Raw genomic sequence first — 15,472 nt, 5'->3', positions numbered from 1 at the left:
GCTTTCTTTTGTACTTCACACGGTCCTCATTACTTCACACTGTCCCCCACTTCTTGGTCTGAAAGACTACACACACACAAACACACAAGGCCTTCCTGAATTCCTTCCTTGGCAGATAGATATTAGGATTAGGAGAAAAGCTGGTCACTTGCCACCCTGGCTCTGGTGGTGACACTTTCCCACAGAATTGTACCCGGTTTTTTCACACTGAGAATGCTTTTCCTTAATAATATGCAGGAAAACTTGGGAGAGGAGTTCTGACAGGCTTTCAGAATATCACACATGCACACAAACATAGGAAAAAAGCCTCTGTGCTTTGTCCTATTTATTTAATTTTTAATTTATATCCCGCTCCTCCCCACAAAATCAGCCAGAGGCGGCTTACAAAAGATAAAAGGTAAAATTCAAGAATCCCCACAAAAACACCTTAATTAATCCCCAATAAATAACAGTACAGTCTAAAAACTCCAATAGATGGCAGAATCAACATCCCTCCCCTATCCTGGTCAGTAGATCAACAACCCCGACGGCATCCATATTCTGGCCCAACTAGGTGATCTCAGGCCTTCAACTAGGCAGGACCTCCAATTTGTAGAACTGTTTTACAGACAATTGGCTACCTGGGCCCCAAAGAACAAGAAAGAAAGAAGAACAAAACACTGTTCTGTTGGACCAGCAGTGGCTTAAAATGCAGGATGCAAATGTTCACCCTTCACAGAACTCTTCTTCAGGCTACATGTCAGGGATAAAGGAGGGAAGTGAGAGGTGACTGTGGTGCGTGCTTACTCAACATAGCCCATTTTCTCTAGACTTTTACCCACTCCCAGAACGGAGTACAGAAGCCAGAACAGCCAAGTTCTGAGCCATGCATCTTGCCTCGAAAATACTTGTTTGTACAAACGAAAAGTCAAATCTTGCTTGCGTTGCTGCAGCTTGACATTTACGTAGCGCTCAGCCGACAATAGTGACTGTGTGCGGAATGGGAAAGTTAATCATACTTGAAGGGACCGCCTTTCCTGATGCGATTTCTTCCCACTTCTGTGAGTGTTTGATAGCCCTGGGGCCTAACAGGGTGCTTTTGCCTAGTGTGACATTACCCAAAAACATACCCAAAAATATTTTATGCTTTTATTTCAGCTGCAGCAAATAAAAAAAAACAGACACAGAGAACTAATTGTCCTGGAAAACCTGTGCCAAGAGCAATAGGATTCATAGAATCATAGAATCATAGAGTTGGAAGGGACCTCCTGGGTCATCTAGTCCAACCCCCTGCCTTATGCAGGACACTCACATCCCTATCGCTCATCCACTGTAACCTGCCACCCCCTTGAGCCTTCACAGAATCAGCCTCTCCATCAGATGGCTATCCAGCCTCTGTTTAAAAATCTCCAAAGATGGAGAACCCACCACCTCCCGAGGAAGCCTGTTCCACTGAGGAACCGCTCTAACTGTTAGGAACTTCTTCCGGATATTTAGACAGAATTTCTTTTGCATTAATTTCATCCCAATGGTTCTGGTCCGTCCCTCTGGGTTACGTAGGGTTATCTATCTTTACCTCAGGAGGGCAGGCAGCATGACTTGGACACAGCTCCCCACCCTTCATTCCATCTCCAGGACAACCCCCAACAGCCTGGCGACTCTGCCATGACACAGGGTCACTGGCTGAGCCCTCAGCCTTCCTAGTTTGCACTTGGCAGAGCATACACATACCTATGGCTCCAGGTCAAACCAGATTCAGCTGTATCTAGAATGCCAAGTTACAGCAGCCCTTAATTTTTAGCCTAAACATTTTAAAGCTATCTATAAAATATTTCCAGTAATTTATCTTTTAAAAATTGCATGAGGAACAGCCCTGGGTGAAAGGTTAGAAGCAGACAGAAGCATTTATCCCTACAGAGAACAAAAGCAATATAGACCTAATCCAATAGACAATCAACGTAAAACTAAAATCAATTTCTAATAATCGACTAATAATGGAATGATCATTTCAGGAAGTCGTTATCCCAACCCCACAGTTCATTCCCCTGCGTCACAAAATAGGATTTTTCAGTAGCTGTCCCAGTCCTATGCAACAGTCCCCTTTTAAAGTTTGCTGGCTGTTTTGTTTTTAATTGTTTAAGGCCTTTCTAGTATCTCTATTTTAAATGCTTTCATGTTTGTTAGCCACTTTGGGTCTGATTTATCATGAGTCGACACCAACAGCAGTTCAGGATTCCACAGAGTCTTGCTGCAAGCTGTGCTCCTGCAGAAGGGGAGCGCAGGAAGCAGCCTCTCTTCAGGCAGGAATGATGCGTTCTCGTGACTGTGCTTACGGCATTTGCCACATGGGACCAGAGGGCTCCCTTTCTGCAGTGCAGATGGGGCGTGGGGCTGGCTTGCAGAGGAGGGAGAGCATCTTCTGGTGTGTTGCAAGGGTGCTCTGCTGAAGATCTACCTCTGGAAACAGCCAGCGCAGACAACGAAGAAAGGAGATGACAACGGAAAACACTGAAGTGTCATGACACTGGATTGAAATCCCTTATTTCTTGCCTAGTGTGCAAGCTACTAGACCACACCTCTGCCCTGTGGCACATTTGTTGTTGAGGAAAAACCTCCCACTGTGACTTCTTGCTTTGTGCCTGAGCTAGAGGCAAATAAGTGGATTACCATGACAACACCTGCCTGTTCTTATTAACTCAAACAGGAGACCCAGTGGTTTTAGGGTTAGACACTGCAAAGACCTAATTGTAGCTCTTGTTCAAAATAAAAGCAGCCATTTATGCCAGCCTGTCCTTAGTGGGCAGCATTACCACTTTTGCCACTGGTGCGGAAGATTTTCGAGGTGGGCTAAAACAGCACAGAGGGAAGCGAAGGTTGTCTTATTTATTTTGTTTAAAATATTCATGTGCTGCCTCCCCATCAGTTCCTTTCCCGTCAGTGTGGGAAACAATATTTACTTAGCTACAAACTCTAGCAAGCAAATGAATGCAGAGGTCAGAGAATCAGCGCTCCAGGCTCACTTTGGGGTGGTGAGAGCAGAACCAAACATGCCAGAGAGATTCAAAACTCCCGGAACTTATTTTCAGTCTCACAAGCTAAAAGAAACACACACCTTAATCTTGTCAAAGTCATCCTGCAGCACAGTCATGAAAATATCTTTCAGATGAAAGCTACTGCATATGCCGGCCTAAGACAACAAGAACCACGAGGCATGGTTACCCCTCAAAAATACAAGTTTTTTTTCTCTTTTAGTACCATGCTTGTTGTAACCCACATCTGGCACAAGTCGTGTGATATGCAATAACTACACAGTAGATGGGGAACGGGAAAGATGCCGTAGGAAGGCTAGCCTTCTGTAACAGAGGAAGACATATTCATTGTCTTACCCTTTAAAGGGGAGGGCATGGATTCCAACGTTCAATTACACTATGCAAAAACAAACAGCCTCTCAGTAATTCAAAGTAAGGTCCAAATAGTGCAGGGGTGGAAGGGACACCACTGTGTTGCTACAGGATAAGCATTATCCAATAGTTTGCTTGTGACATTCATGTAGCCACTTTAATGAGGATGCTTACTGGGCAGGGAAATCCCATCTTCCCAGTGACAGGATACTGTATTTTGAAGACTAGGGAAATACAAAATCCCTACAAGTAGGTGTGTACCCTTAAAAAGGACATCTGTTCATCCAATTAGCAACCATGCAACTAATGTTATTTGTTTAATAATCTAGAAAGGTCTAAATTATTCATTACATAGGTCATTTTTACTCTTGGGAGCAGAACTTCAGGGAGAGAATTCCATCACCTTCGAAAACTCCCTAGTTATTATAGCTTATAATAATAATAATATGTATTTGGACCTAGTCCTAGTGACCATACTTCTTCTCCTAGCTTCCATTCAATAGGAATCAGGACATCAGTAGACAGAATACCTATATATCACTTTGCCAGCAGGAGGAAAGGAGGTTCAAAAAGGCTGTAGGAAGAGTTGCACTTACATCTTGAAGAGTGTCAGTAGCTGGGTTGTGATCTGTGTGTTTTGAGGTGCTTTTGTTTGTTGCATGAAGTTGTCATGGGTATAGGGACGTGACATAGCAAAAGATGTCAGCAATTAAATGGCAGTTCCCCTTAATTCCTGAGGGCTTCTAAATCTGTGCTTACTGCTGCTGGCAGACATCCCAAGGGAAGATTCACCCTTATTCTGAAATGGCACTATTTTTATACTGAACGCTGCTTTTTGCTTATTTGTCTTTCTGCTTCAATTAACTCCCTGAATTTTCTCCTCTTGATTAACCTTTGTGTTATAAATGTTCTGCATGCCTCAACTCTAAAAGGGCCTTGTTGATGTTCAGCAAGACCCACAGGGCCATTCCTGGCCCCTGGGACATTAAAATCATAGAATTATAGAGTTGGAAGGGACCTCCAGGCCATCTAGTCCAACCCCCCTGCACAATGCAGGAACTTAAAACTTCCTGCCCACCCACAGTGACCCCAATTTCATGCCCAAGTGATCCCGACCACCACCAAAAATCTCCAGAATCCAGCCTGGCCAGGAGGGAATTCACCGACCATCCCACAGTGGCAATCAGCAATTCCCTGGTATGCAAGGAAGGGCCACAAAACACTGACACATCCCTTCCTGGCCACCCCCTCGCAATCTGCTAAAGTTCATAAAATCAGCATTTCAGTCAGATGACTGTCTAGTTTCTGCTTAAAAACATCCAAAGGAGGAGACCCCCCCCCCCGAGGAAGCCAGTTCCACTAAGGAACTGCTTTGTCAGGAACTTCTTCCAGATGTTTAGACGAAAATTCTTTTAAATTAATTTCAACCGATTTGGTTCTGGTCCGACCGTCTGGGGCAACAGAAAACAACTCTGCTCCATCTTCTATATGACAGCCCTTCAAGTATTTGAAGATGGTTATCATATTGCCTCTTCGTTGTCTTCTCTCCAGGCTAAACAGACCAAGCTCCCTCAAACTTTCCTCATATGGCTTGGTGTCCAAACCCCTCACCATCTTCGTAGCCCTCCTCTGGACATGCTCCAGTTTCTCTACATCTTTCTTCGGTTGTGGTGCCCAAAACGGAACACAGGACTCCAAGTGAGGTCTAAGCAGAGTGGAGTAAAGTGGTACCATCACCTTGCATGATCTGGACTCTATACTTCTTTTAATACAACCCAAAATCCCGTTTGCCTTTTTAGCCACCAAGTTACACTGTTGACTCATGTTCAGTGTATGGTCTACTAAGACCCCCAGATCCTTTTCACATGTACTACTGCCAAGACAAGTCTCGCCCATCCTATAGTGATGCATATGATTTTTTCCAACCAAAATTCCTTGAGCCAGCTTTGCAATATATATGTATTCCTGCATCGCCATCAAATATATATCAAGGGTCCTAAAGAGACCCTCAAGACAGTGGGGGAGGAGGGACTAATGATAAGCAGCTCATTCAAATTGATCTGCTTTCCTGAAACCCATCTCTTCAGATGTAAAGTGGCCCACCCATTCATGTCTCATATTTTCAGTACTGGAGCACACATGGGCTGTATGAATGTTCCTACTTCGTCAGCCTTGAAGAATGAGTCTATTTTAAGAGGCAAGGTAAAAGCAATGCTTTTCCTGGGAAAATAGAGATGTGAGTGATTTTTCACCAATTCTTGCTCTGTAAAGGGCCTGGAATCTTCCTCGTGGTGCAAAAGTAAGCAAAAGGGGCTTGTTCATGCCCGTATCAAGGGACAGAAGGACTGCTCAGGGTCTTTGGTGCTGTATGGCAGGGGTAGTCAACCTGTGGTCCTCCAGATGTTCATGGAGTACAATTCCCATGAGCCCCTGCCAGCAAACGCTGGCAGGGGCTCATGGGAATTGTACTCCATGAACATCTGGAGGACCACAGGTTGACTACCCCTGCTGTATGGCACCACAAAAGCTTCCTAGAGCTAGGGTCTGAGTTTTTCCATTTCCCATCGTGCTGTCTCCACAAACCAGGCTTCATTCACCATTCAGTATTTAAGCCTGCCATCTCCACACATCCTATCACAGCGTCTGGGCGCTGGAGAAACTGTAAGGATTAATTTATTGGAGGTTTGAGAAGATGAATGGAAGAATTCCCTATAAAGGAACTGGAGTACTCAGTTGCACCAAGAGTGAGGGCATGCTGCTAGAAGATCGAGATGCTACGTGGGCTTGCCTCCCTGGGAATCCTTTTCCTAGACTTCTCGTTAGCTGCCTCAAGTGAACGGTGTCTGCTTCTAAGGTCTGCAGTGATCAGTCCTGGATGCAATTCCTTTGGGCTCCTCGTGCACTTGGATTAATTCATTAGCAAACATTGTTCACTCTTGGTGACATGGAACGATCCAACCTTCCAAAAGGGAGACCAACAGCGAACCTCCAGAACACGGTCGGGTGGGTGACTGGAATGAGCTGGGAAATGTGGTTTAAAAAACCAGCCTTGGCTTTCTAGCCTTAGTGACAGATCTGCGCATGTTTTTGTTTTCTCTCTCTCTATAACAACATGGCCTCTTGCATTGTATTGTGAAATAACACCTTGGACAGCAGCTGCTTTTATCAAAACTAGCTCCTAATTTTTCCTCCAGTTTTTAAACAGCAGAGGCTTGGATGGCTTGCTGTAGGTTTCGTTATCTGATTCATTACTGAAACGAGGCAGGATCCAGTAAGAGAGCATTCCCAAAGTACAGGGAAGGCTGAGATCCAGATTTTAGAGACACAGTACTTATGGGGATGAGTCCTGAGCCAGGATGCCCCCCCCCCTTCAAGTTCAGAATCTGCTAGGTCATAAAAAACAAGACAGTATCGTTCAGCCTAAATCCTCTCCTCCATGCTCAGTAAGGGTAATACTAACCTGCCTAACAAGGTTGTTGTACAGATTAGGGAAGTAACGTAGCATTCTAAGCCAAGGCTCTTGGTTGTCATCATTTCCGAGGTCTACCTCCGTTGGTGAGCCAGCGTGCAATATCGAATCGCCACACTCCCTGGCTGTGGGTAAAAAGTGGTTGCCCGTCTCAGCATTTGGCTGAGATCTGAACTTTCCTGTTTTAATTGAAAACGAGATTGCAGTAAAAGGCTGGCTCAGAAGTAGCAAGCTGTTCTGGGGAAGGCCTCAGTCTGTACTGATTCCTCTGTTTTTGCATTCTCTCTCTCTCTCTCTTTCTCTGGCTCGTACACAAACCACACACACAAGGGAAAACGCAGAAAGCTTTTTCTCCCCCTTATCCTCCTCCTCCCTTTCTCCCGGTTCCTCCCCACCCCCGTTAAGCAAACCCTTCCTAAATATCAAAAACTGTAAATGGCTGACAACTGGTGCTGCCTCTGCCCTTCTCGCCTCCCCGCTTCTCCCATCAGCATGACACCTTCACAAAGGTCCACTGATCTCACGGATCAGCCTCCGGGGTGACCAGGAGGGGGCTCTTAACAGAACTATTTTCGGCTCTTGTAGCACAGCATCTTTGGGCTTGCGTCCTGTGCACAACGGTCCGGTGCGGCATGATTGAAAGAGAGGGCATCAAAAGCAAACCGAATAAAGTGAGCATTATTTAAAATCCTGCTTGTTGGAACCCGAACTTTCTGCGGACGAGCTCTAAGTCCACAAATAACTCTCCCTCCGTCATTTTCCTTATCCGTCTTCCTTCATTCTGCCCAGCTGTTTTTAAAGCAGCTTAGCCTAGAAATTATGTCCACAAAACTGTCACGAGCTAGACTGGTATTCTTTCCCCACTCACTCCCCCGCCGTCAGTTTCTTGCCGTCAGAAACTGCTTCTATGGGGATGCAGGAAGAGCCCCTGTTCCTTGAGTTGGGGGTGGGGCTGGGGGATAATGCGTTCCATTCATCCTGACCCGAAATGATTTAGGTTCGGAGCACCACTCCCAACTGGAAGCTGCCCCTGCTTAGAGAAAGGGCTGTACTTTCTCCATGGCCGCCTAACATGCGTTGTTTCCTTTAACCCTCTTCCTCTAACTTGAATTAACCACCAGTGCTGCTCTTCCTGGAACCCTCCTCCGGTACTCAGTTAATCAAACAGGTACCCTGTGGCTTTCCCGGTTAGGATTTCCTTAGGAGCACCGTGTCACCCAGGGAGCTCTGCTAGTGCTTAGCAAAATCCCACCCCTTCCCCCATGGCACAGCGAGTGCCCTCTGGATGAAAGGAGGTGGCAAAGGGCAACCATAAGTGGAGGCATTTCCCCTGCAGGCAGACGGTCTCGCCGAGATACTTACTGTTTCCCTGGCTAGGATGGAGTCTTTTCAGACTGGCTGCCAAACCCTCTGGTGAGCCGCCCAGCGATCCAGCGCAGGCAGTGAGCCGGCAGACGGGCAAGCGCTTGCAGGATGCCGCTCGGCGTCAGCCCCCTTCTCCCTGCATGGTGCCGAGTCTCCGGAGCTGATAGAAGCACCGCAGAGAAGCAAAAGGGAGACGGCTGTGTGTAACCGAGACGGCGGTCCGCTGAACAGGCGAGAGAGCACCAAGTGGGGAAGGAAAGACAAGGAGAGACTGAGCAGGGTGGAGTGACAGCTGGGGATACATCTGTGATGACAGCAGTACACACACGTACAAGAGCGCGCGGACACAGAGAGACACACAATCACACAGTGCGAAGGAACTGACCTAGAGGAGCAGGCGGACTGTGCTGTCAATGCCGCTACATCCCCAGAGTACGGAGTGGGCTGGAAAACTCCGAATTAGCCTAATCTCGCTGGAGAAACAGCAAGTCCTTTTTAACTCCCTTCAGCCTCTTTTGGAACAGACCTATCGAAGTCAAGCAGGAGTAGATTAACAGGAGAGACTAAAGCGGCGGAGGGACAGGGGAGGAGGAGGAGGAGGAGGAGTTGGAGACAGCCGGTTGCTCTCAGTTTAAAAATCAAGGTATGCCTGCCAGTGAGGGAAAGCACAGAGCAGGGAGCAGTGAGGCAGAGAGGAAGGATGACTCTTTGGAAGCCTGCAAGGGGGAAAGGGGGTGACCCTGACCACATGCCCAAAGCAGGCCAACGCACCAGACTCCAGAGAGAGCTAGCAGCTACAGTGGCTTGACATGAGCTGCCATGAAACCTGGATTATGCTCTGACAGTGCATTGTTTTTCCTGAGATGTGAAACAACTCAGAGACACGGGGGTAGGTGGCTATTCTCTAGCTTCATGGTGACTTTGTATTTGGGGAGAATAATAAAGACACTTGGGAATAAGCTTCCAATCCCATACTTGCACTACTGAGACCTGGCTTGGTGTGATGGGTAACATTTTGGACTAGGATCAAAGCCCCACAGTGCCACGGAGCTTGCTGGACATCCTTGGGCCAGTCTTCAGCTGGACCTACCTCTCAGGATTGTTGTGAGGATACTGTGGAGGAAGAGAGACCAATGTGCGCTACCCTGGGCCCCTTGCAGGAAGGGCGGGATGAAACAAAAATGCCCAATGTGTTATCTTGCGCAGTCCCTCAAAAAGACCATGCCTTTCCCCGATCTTTTGCATTGCCAAAAGCCGAACTGCCTTGCTTTGCAGAGAGAGCTGATAGAATTCTAGATACGGATAACTTCAGATTGCAAATGGTGTTTGGTTTGTGTATTTTATGCTTCCCCAGGTAAAATACTTCTTACGTGTCCTAAAGCAACAGAGGGGACAGCTTTCCTTTCTGACATTCTTGCTTCTCATGCAGGGAGGATGTTTTAATGGGGGGGGGGAGCTTGCGAAAACGTGATCCCTCCCACACAGACCTCACACACCTGCAATGAATTTTGCCACTTTGAGTTGACAGAATGCGCATGTTTGTCTTCCAGTAAATCTGCATGTGATGTGTCTCATTCGGCTTCCAGACATTTCCCCCCCCTTTCTGATCAACCCCCTGTCTCATACTGAGTTTCCTTTTAGTCCCCTCTACCTGCAATACTAATACCTACACAAATTACTCTTTGTTTTTTTCATCTTCATCTTCTTTCCAGCTTCCCCCCCCACCCCGCCCCTTTGGCATACAATGTTTGCTTGAGTTCCTTTTAATTATATTTGAAGTAAAATGGCTTTTGGACATTCACTAACAGTAGGACAAGCGCTTGGGGAGGATTGCTGATGGGCTCAGGCATATTTCAATTAGGAAAGAATGAAAAAGACTGGAAGATTACTCCGAAAGAACATTTGTGTGTGTGTTTTTAAGCCATCTGTCATAACATCATAATGAAGACAGGCATGTCCTGAATTTGATAAGAGTTGGAATTGACAGCACTGTCAAAGTGTGCTCCAAAGCCAGACAGGTATGAAAGTTGGCACCATGGTCCTATATATTTCCATATTTATTTTACCTAGTTCCATTTTTATCTCTCCCCTGACCACTATGTGATATGAATAACAGCAGTACTAAGAGCCAGTTTGGTGTAGTGGTTAGGAGTGCGGACTTCTAATCTGGCGAGCCGGGTTCGATTCTGCACTCCCCAGCCAGCTGGGTGACCTTGGGCTCAACACAGCACTGATAAAACCGTTCTGATCGAGCAGTGATATCAGGGCTGTCTCAGCCTCACCCACCTCACAGGGTGTCTGTTGTGGGGAGGGGAAAGGGAAGGCGACTGTAGGCCAGAAATCTTGTTTCCCAAATGGGTAGAAGTTAATTAATTTTTAAATATATTTTAAATGTGTTATTGGTTAATATCAGGTGATATTACTATATATGGTCATATCAACCCACCCACCCCTTCCAAATTGGTCAATGATGGGCCTGGAGGGGGTGGGAAGGGGAGGGACCCCTGGTGGGCTATGCTTCCCAACCATATTCTGGACGATTGTGCCACTTCTGGAGTTTCTCAAAGCCTGAAGAATGTTTCAGGGGGTTCCCGATGGTTAAAAACTTGAGAAAGGCTGTACTAGAATCTGGGATATCCCGGATCCAATCCCCATTCTGCCATGGAAACTTGACCAAGAGTTGTTTTTATACCCCGCTTTACACTGCCCAAAAGAGTCTCAAAGCGGCTTACAATTGCCTTCCCTTCCTCTCTCCACAACAAATACCCTGTGAGGGAGGTGAGGCTGAGAGTGCTCTGACAGGACTGCTCTGTGAGAACAGCACTATCAAGACTGTGACCTACCTCAGGTGGTGGGGGAGGGGGAGGGGGCGGAGGAGGAGGAGGAGGAGAAGGTTGTTATATGCCACTTTTCCCTACCCAAAGGAGGCTCAAAGCGGCTTACAGTCGCCTTCCCATTCCTCTATATCAGTGCTGTGGCGAGCCCAAGGTCACCCAGCTGGCTGCATGTGGGGGAGCGCAGAATCGAACCCGGCATGCCAAATTAGAAGTCCGCACTCCTAACCACTACACCAAACTGGCATTTCAGATCAGGAACATGGCAAGGAGATTAAATTTCCCTCTACCTGTGCCCCAATCGAATTCCCCCCATTTAACTTTTTTTTTTAAATAGAGATGCCAGAAGACCCGCTTCTCCTCCATCTCATCTAGCATAGCTGGATTGGCTTGTCATGTGACAGTTCTGACTGAGCTGAAGTTACCCAAGTGCCTGCATATCAATGTGCAGCCTTCATTGTGAAGGATGGATGGGTGTCTTCCTTGCCATATGTTCCTGCAGAACACAGAGGGAAAAGGGCAGGATGTTCCCAACTGTATTTCTGCATAATTTAAAAGCGACAGCTACAAATATTACAGGTCTCCAGCCAGCACAATGTCAGGCACAGTGTCTGATATATCTACCTGTGTGCAAAATTTGGACTCTGAGAAAGAACTCTTTGGCTGGCCTTCAACTGCCTTCTTTTTACCCTCTTGCCTTGAGTTGGGTTTTTTCCTTCCACTAATCTATCGACTTCTAATTTATGTCAATATGATCCACAGCCTATCTTTGCCTTTATCATTACTGTTGTGTCTTGACCATCCTACAGATCACTACATTCAGTAGGAGGAGTTTTTGTGTGTGTGTGTGTTTTTGCTTTCTGTAAGATGCACAGGAATTAGATTCCTTGCCATATTTTCACTCCTTTTGAACAATCTGTCAGGATTTCAGTGTCTCTTAGTGAAAACATGAGTTCCTTAGTTACTCCCCATGCTTCCAGGGTTAGCAGTCCTGGCATTAACTACTCAACAGGCTTATGAAAGCTGCATGTTCTGACTAATATTTGTTCCCAGTGATACAATCCGGCTGCGATAAGGGGAAGGATTCTCACTTGAGTCGTTTTCAAAGGATAACACAGAATTTACTCCCGTGTACCAAGGCAGATTGCTTTCCAGAACGAATCAACAAACTACTCCATTTATTGCTTATAAAGTTCCTCTAGCTCATAGGATCTGAAGAATCAAGCCATTTCCAAATAGTGTGGTTTTACATAGGCAATGTTTACAAGCTACTAAATGTGTGTGTGTGAGTCTGTTGATTGCAGCCTCTAGAAATACAAGCAAACACTTGCTATATGTGGGGCACTTTTGAATTTGGTTGTGTGAGTGTCCCAATAATTGATTAGCTGGTGTTTGTCAAGCCATTGATAATATATGACACGCTCCCCTCTCCCTGGGTCTTTTTGTACTTTATTTTCAAAATAGCCGCTGTGGGTTTTTTTAGGCTAAACTGCTCCTGGATGTGCTGCTGAAATCTCTTTTAAAATTTAGTAACAAAACTCCCTTGTAACTGCTCCTCGTTTTAGACTTTTAAAAATATATATCCTTTATCGTAAGTTGTGTACTCCATCACTTTCATGCTTGTGCACACATATCTTTTGTAAACATTTTTTTTTAAAGATAGAGATGATCACATGTGGCAGGAATTGCCTTCCCAGCACTACGTCTATCCCACTGCCAAGAAGGCTACCCAGTTTCTCCGGTTATTTCATAGAATAGAATCATAGAATCATAGAGTTGGAAGGGGCCATACAGGCCATCTAGTCCAACCCCCTGCTCAACACAGGATCAGCCCTAAGCATCCTAAAGCTTCCAAGAAAAGTGTGTATCCAACCTTTGCTTGAAGACTGCCAGTGAGGGGGAGCTCACCACCTCCTTAGGCAGCCTGTTCCACTGCTGAACTACTCTGACTGTGAAAAATTTCTTCCTGATATCTAGCCTATATCGTTGTACTTGAAGTTTAAACCCATTACTGCGTGTCCTCTCCTCTGCAGCCAACAGAAACAGCATCCTGCCCTCCTTCAAGTGACAACCTTTCAAATACTTAAAGAGGGCTACTTAAATACTTAAATTTCCCATGGAAACAAGGTCAAGCCAGACTCCTCAGTGTGATAGCCATGTTTCATGGCATCCACCAATACCTTGACCATTTTCACACAGAGGGGTAAAATGCGAGTGGCTTCCTCCTTGCAAATGTGGCATGGTAAACCTCATGTTTGCAGTCCTCCTCACAGGAGACCCCTCCTGTATTTTCCCTCTGCCCAGTCATGGCTGCAAGGGAAAGCAAAACAAACTTCTCCTTCCGCTCCTTGACTTGTCAATCACAGCAAGCCACCAATCACAGCACAGCAGTTCTCTCTTTGACTGAAACTTTCTTTCCCTCTCCTAGCCCCAAAATTAATTTGAAAACAAAACAAAACATGGCATTTCTGCATTGCTATGTGTTAATGCTACAACACAGATGCATTTTTAATAAAAATCAACACTGCTACTTTGCTATGAAGAAATGCCAGAACTATACTGCATTCCCCTCCCTCCTTTGGGGGATTCGTGTTCTTTTGGACTTTATTTCTGTCTGGGTGGATTTCTGAGATGCTGAACATGGTCCCTGGAGCCCCAAAAGTCATTTTATGTAAATGGTTGGCTTAAAAACAAAGTGCTCAGACCCCTGTGTGAGCGGGAGAAGGATGCTTGATCACCCGCCCCCTCCCTTTCCCAACTCATTTCCCACCTCCAGAAAACATAAATGGGGCTGTTTTTACCTGCCTCCACTTAATGTAGCAACCATTTTGTGATTTTGCCCAGCACCTTGCATCAGAATTCTAACAGTGCTCGCAGGCTCAAAAATTAGTAGCAGGATGTCAGCACTCATGGGAAATCTGCCCGGAGATACACAAAATTGGCAGTAGAACAAACACCTCCACCAGCACATCCCCTTTCTGCTAGTGCAAGTGCACAGGGTAGAAGAGCAGGAATCACAGAATCATAGAGTTGGAAGGGGCCGTACAGGCCATCTATCCAACCCCCTGCTCAACGCAGGATCAGCCCTAAGCATCCGAAAGCATCCAAGAAAAGTGTGTATCCAACCTTTGCTTGAAGACTGCCAGTGAGGGGGAGCTCACCATCTCCTTGGCAGCCTATTCTACTGCTGAACTACTCTGACTGTGAAATTTCCCCCCCTGATATCTAGCCTATATCGTTGTACTTGAAGTTTAAACCCATTACTGCATGTCCTCTCCTCTGCAGCCAACAGAAACAGCATCCTGCCCTCCTCCAAGTGACAACCTTTCAAATACTTAAAGAGGGCTATCATGTCCCCTCTCAACCTCCTTTTCTCCAGGCTGAACATTCCCAAGTCCCTCAACCTTCATAGGGCTTGGTCCCTTGGCCCCAGATCATCTTCGTCGCTCTCCTCTGTACCCTTTCAATTTTATCTACGTCCTTCTTGAAGTGAGGCCTTCCTAAATAACCCCTTCCTGCTTGGGAGCTGATTTGGTCCCTTCAATATTTTTATGGTAAGTGTTGAGTCACACATTAAATGTAACTCACATTTAACAACTTGTCTAATCAGATCCTGGCTTTTATTATCTCGAAAGGGTCTGCATTGCATCCCCAGAGTAACTTAACTAAGACTTAGCCAAATGCTCCGGTTCAGAATGCAGTCCTATCTTTTCTGTTTCCACAACATCTGGAGAATTAGATCCAGATGGATCTTGTGTGTTCTCTGGCTGTTGGTGCTTACAAGTTCAGGGAGAAAGCAGCTGTAGGAAATAACTCCCTTCCCCATTTCATGGCAGTCAGTCATTTTATAATAAAGATACTGTGAGACGTACCAGCAACAGAAAGCTTATATGAAGGACACTGACGCTGTGGCTCCAAAAGCAGAAATGATGCACTGTGCCCTTGATGGCAGCTGCCAGGTTTAATGTAGAAAACTAATTTTGCTGTGTGGTTTTGCACTCTTCAAAATCGAATGCCAGCCTCCATCCCAAGAATTAATAGGCTAGTGTACAGATTTGAAGGATTGCCTACTTACCTTCGAACTTGCATTTCACTTAATTTTTTTTTTCTTCTGAGAACTGGTCCCATGTGGCTTCTGGCTGAAGGAAGGGCATTTAAGACAACAGCTCTGGAATTATTTTCCTACAGACGTTTCCCAAATTTAAGTATAATGCACCAGGCAAAAAATCTCTCTCTCTCTCTCTCTCTCTCTCTCTCTCTCTCTCTCTCTCTCTCTCTCTCACCAACCCCCCCCCCCCCAGGCATTTTGCTGATTTCCCCCATCACCATGTTTGCTTTTATATATCTTTTCTGCCTGGCTTTAGGACAAGATTTCATTGCAGTTGTTTTAAAATCATTTTGCCTGCTTTGTACAAGTCTCTCTA

The 15,472-nt window shown here is 45.9% G+C and overlaps 2 protein-coding genes across 8 annotated transcripts in view; one reads left to right on the top strand and one right to left on the bottom strand.

The window, feature by feature from the left end:
- Window positions 1-15,472, top strand: part of CACNA2D4 (calcium voltage-gated channel auxiliary subunit alpha2delta 4) — a 208,767-nt gene that overhangs the window by 151,204 nt on the left and 42,091 nt on the right. The gene's annotated exons all lie outside the window — the stretch shown is intronic.
- Window positions 1-15,472, bottom strand: part of LRTM2 (leucine rich repeat transmembrane protein 2) — a 53,160-nt gene that overhangs the window by 35,890 nt on the left and 1,798 nt on the right. For 2 of the 5 annotated variants that reach the window (XM_077340040.1, XM_077340041.1), the window contains exon 2: window positions 8,212-8,437. The exons of 1 other annotated variant lie outside the window; for it this stretch is intronic. The gene's annotated coding sequence lies outside the window, so the exon portion shown is untranslated. Of the gene's footprint in view, window positions 1-8,211; window positions 8,438-8,599; window positions 8,781-15,472 lie in introns of those variants that run through there. 2 more of the 5 variants (XM_077340039.1, XM_077340044.1) reach the window with 2 other exon arrangements.

Source organism: Paroedura picta, chromosome 5, assembly GCF_049243985.1.
Source record: "Paroedura picta isolate Pp20150507F chromosome 5, Ppicta_v3.0, whole genome shotgun sequence".
In the NCBI taxonomy this organism is placed as follows: Eukaryota; Metazoa; Chordata; class Lepidosauria; order Squamata; family Gekkonidae; genus Paroedura; species Paroedura picta.
This window is presented reverse-complemented; position numbering and strand designations above follow the sequence as displayed.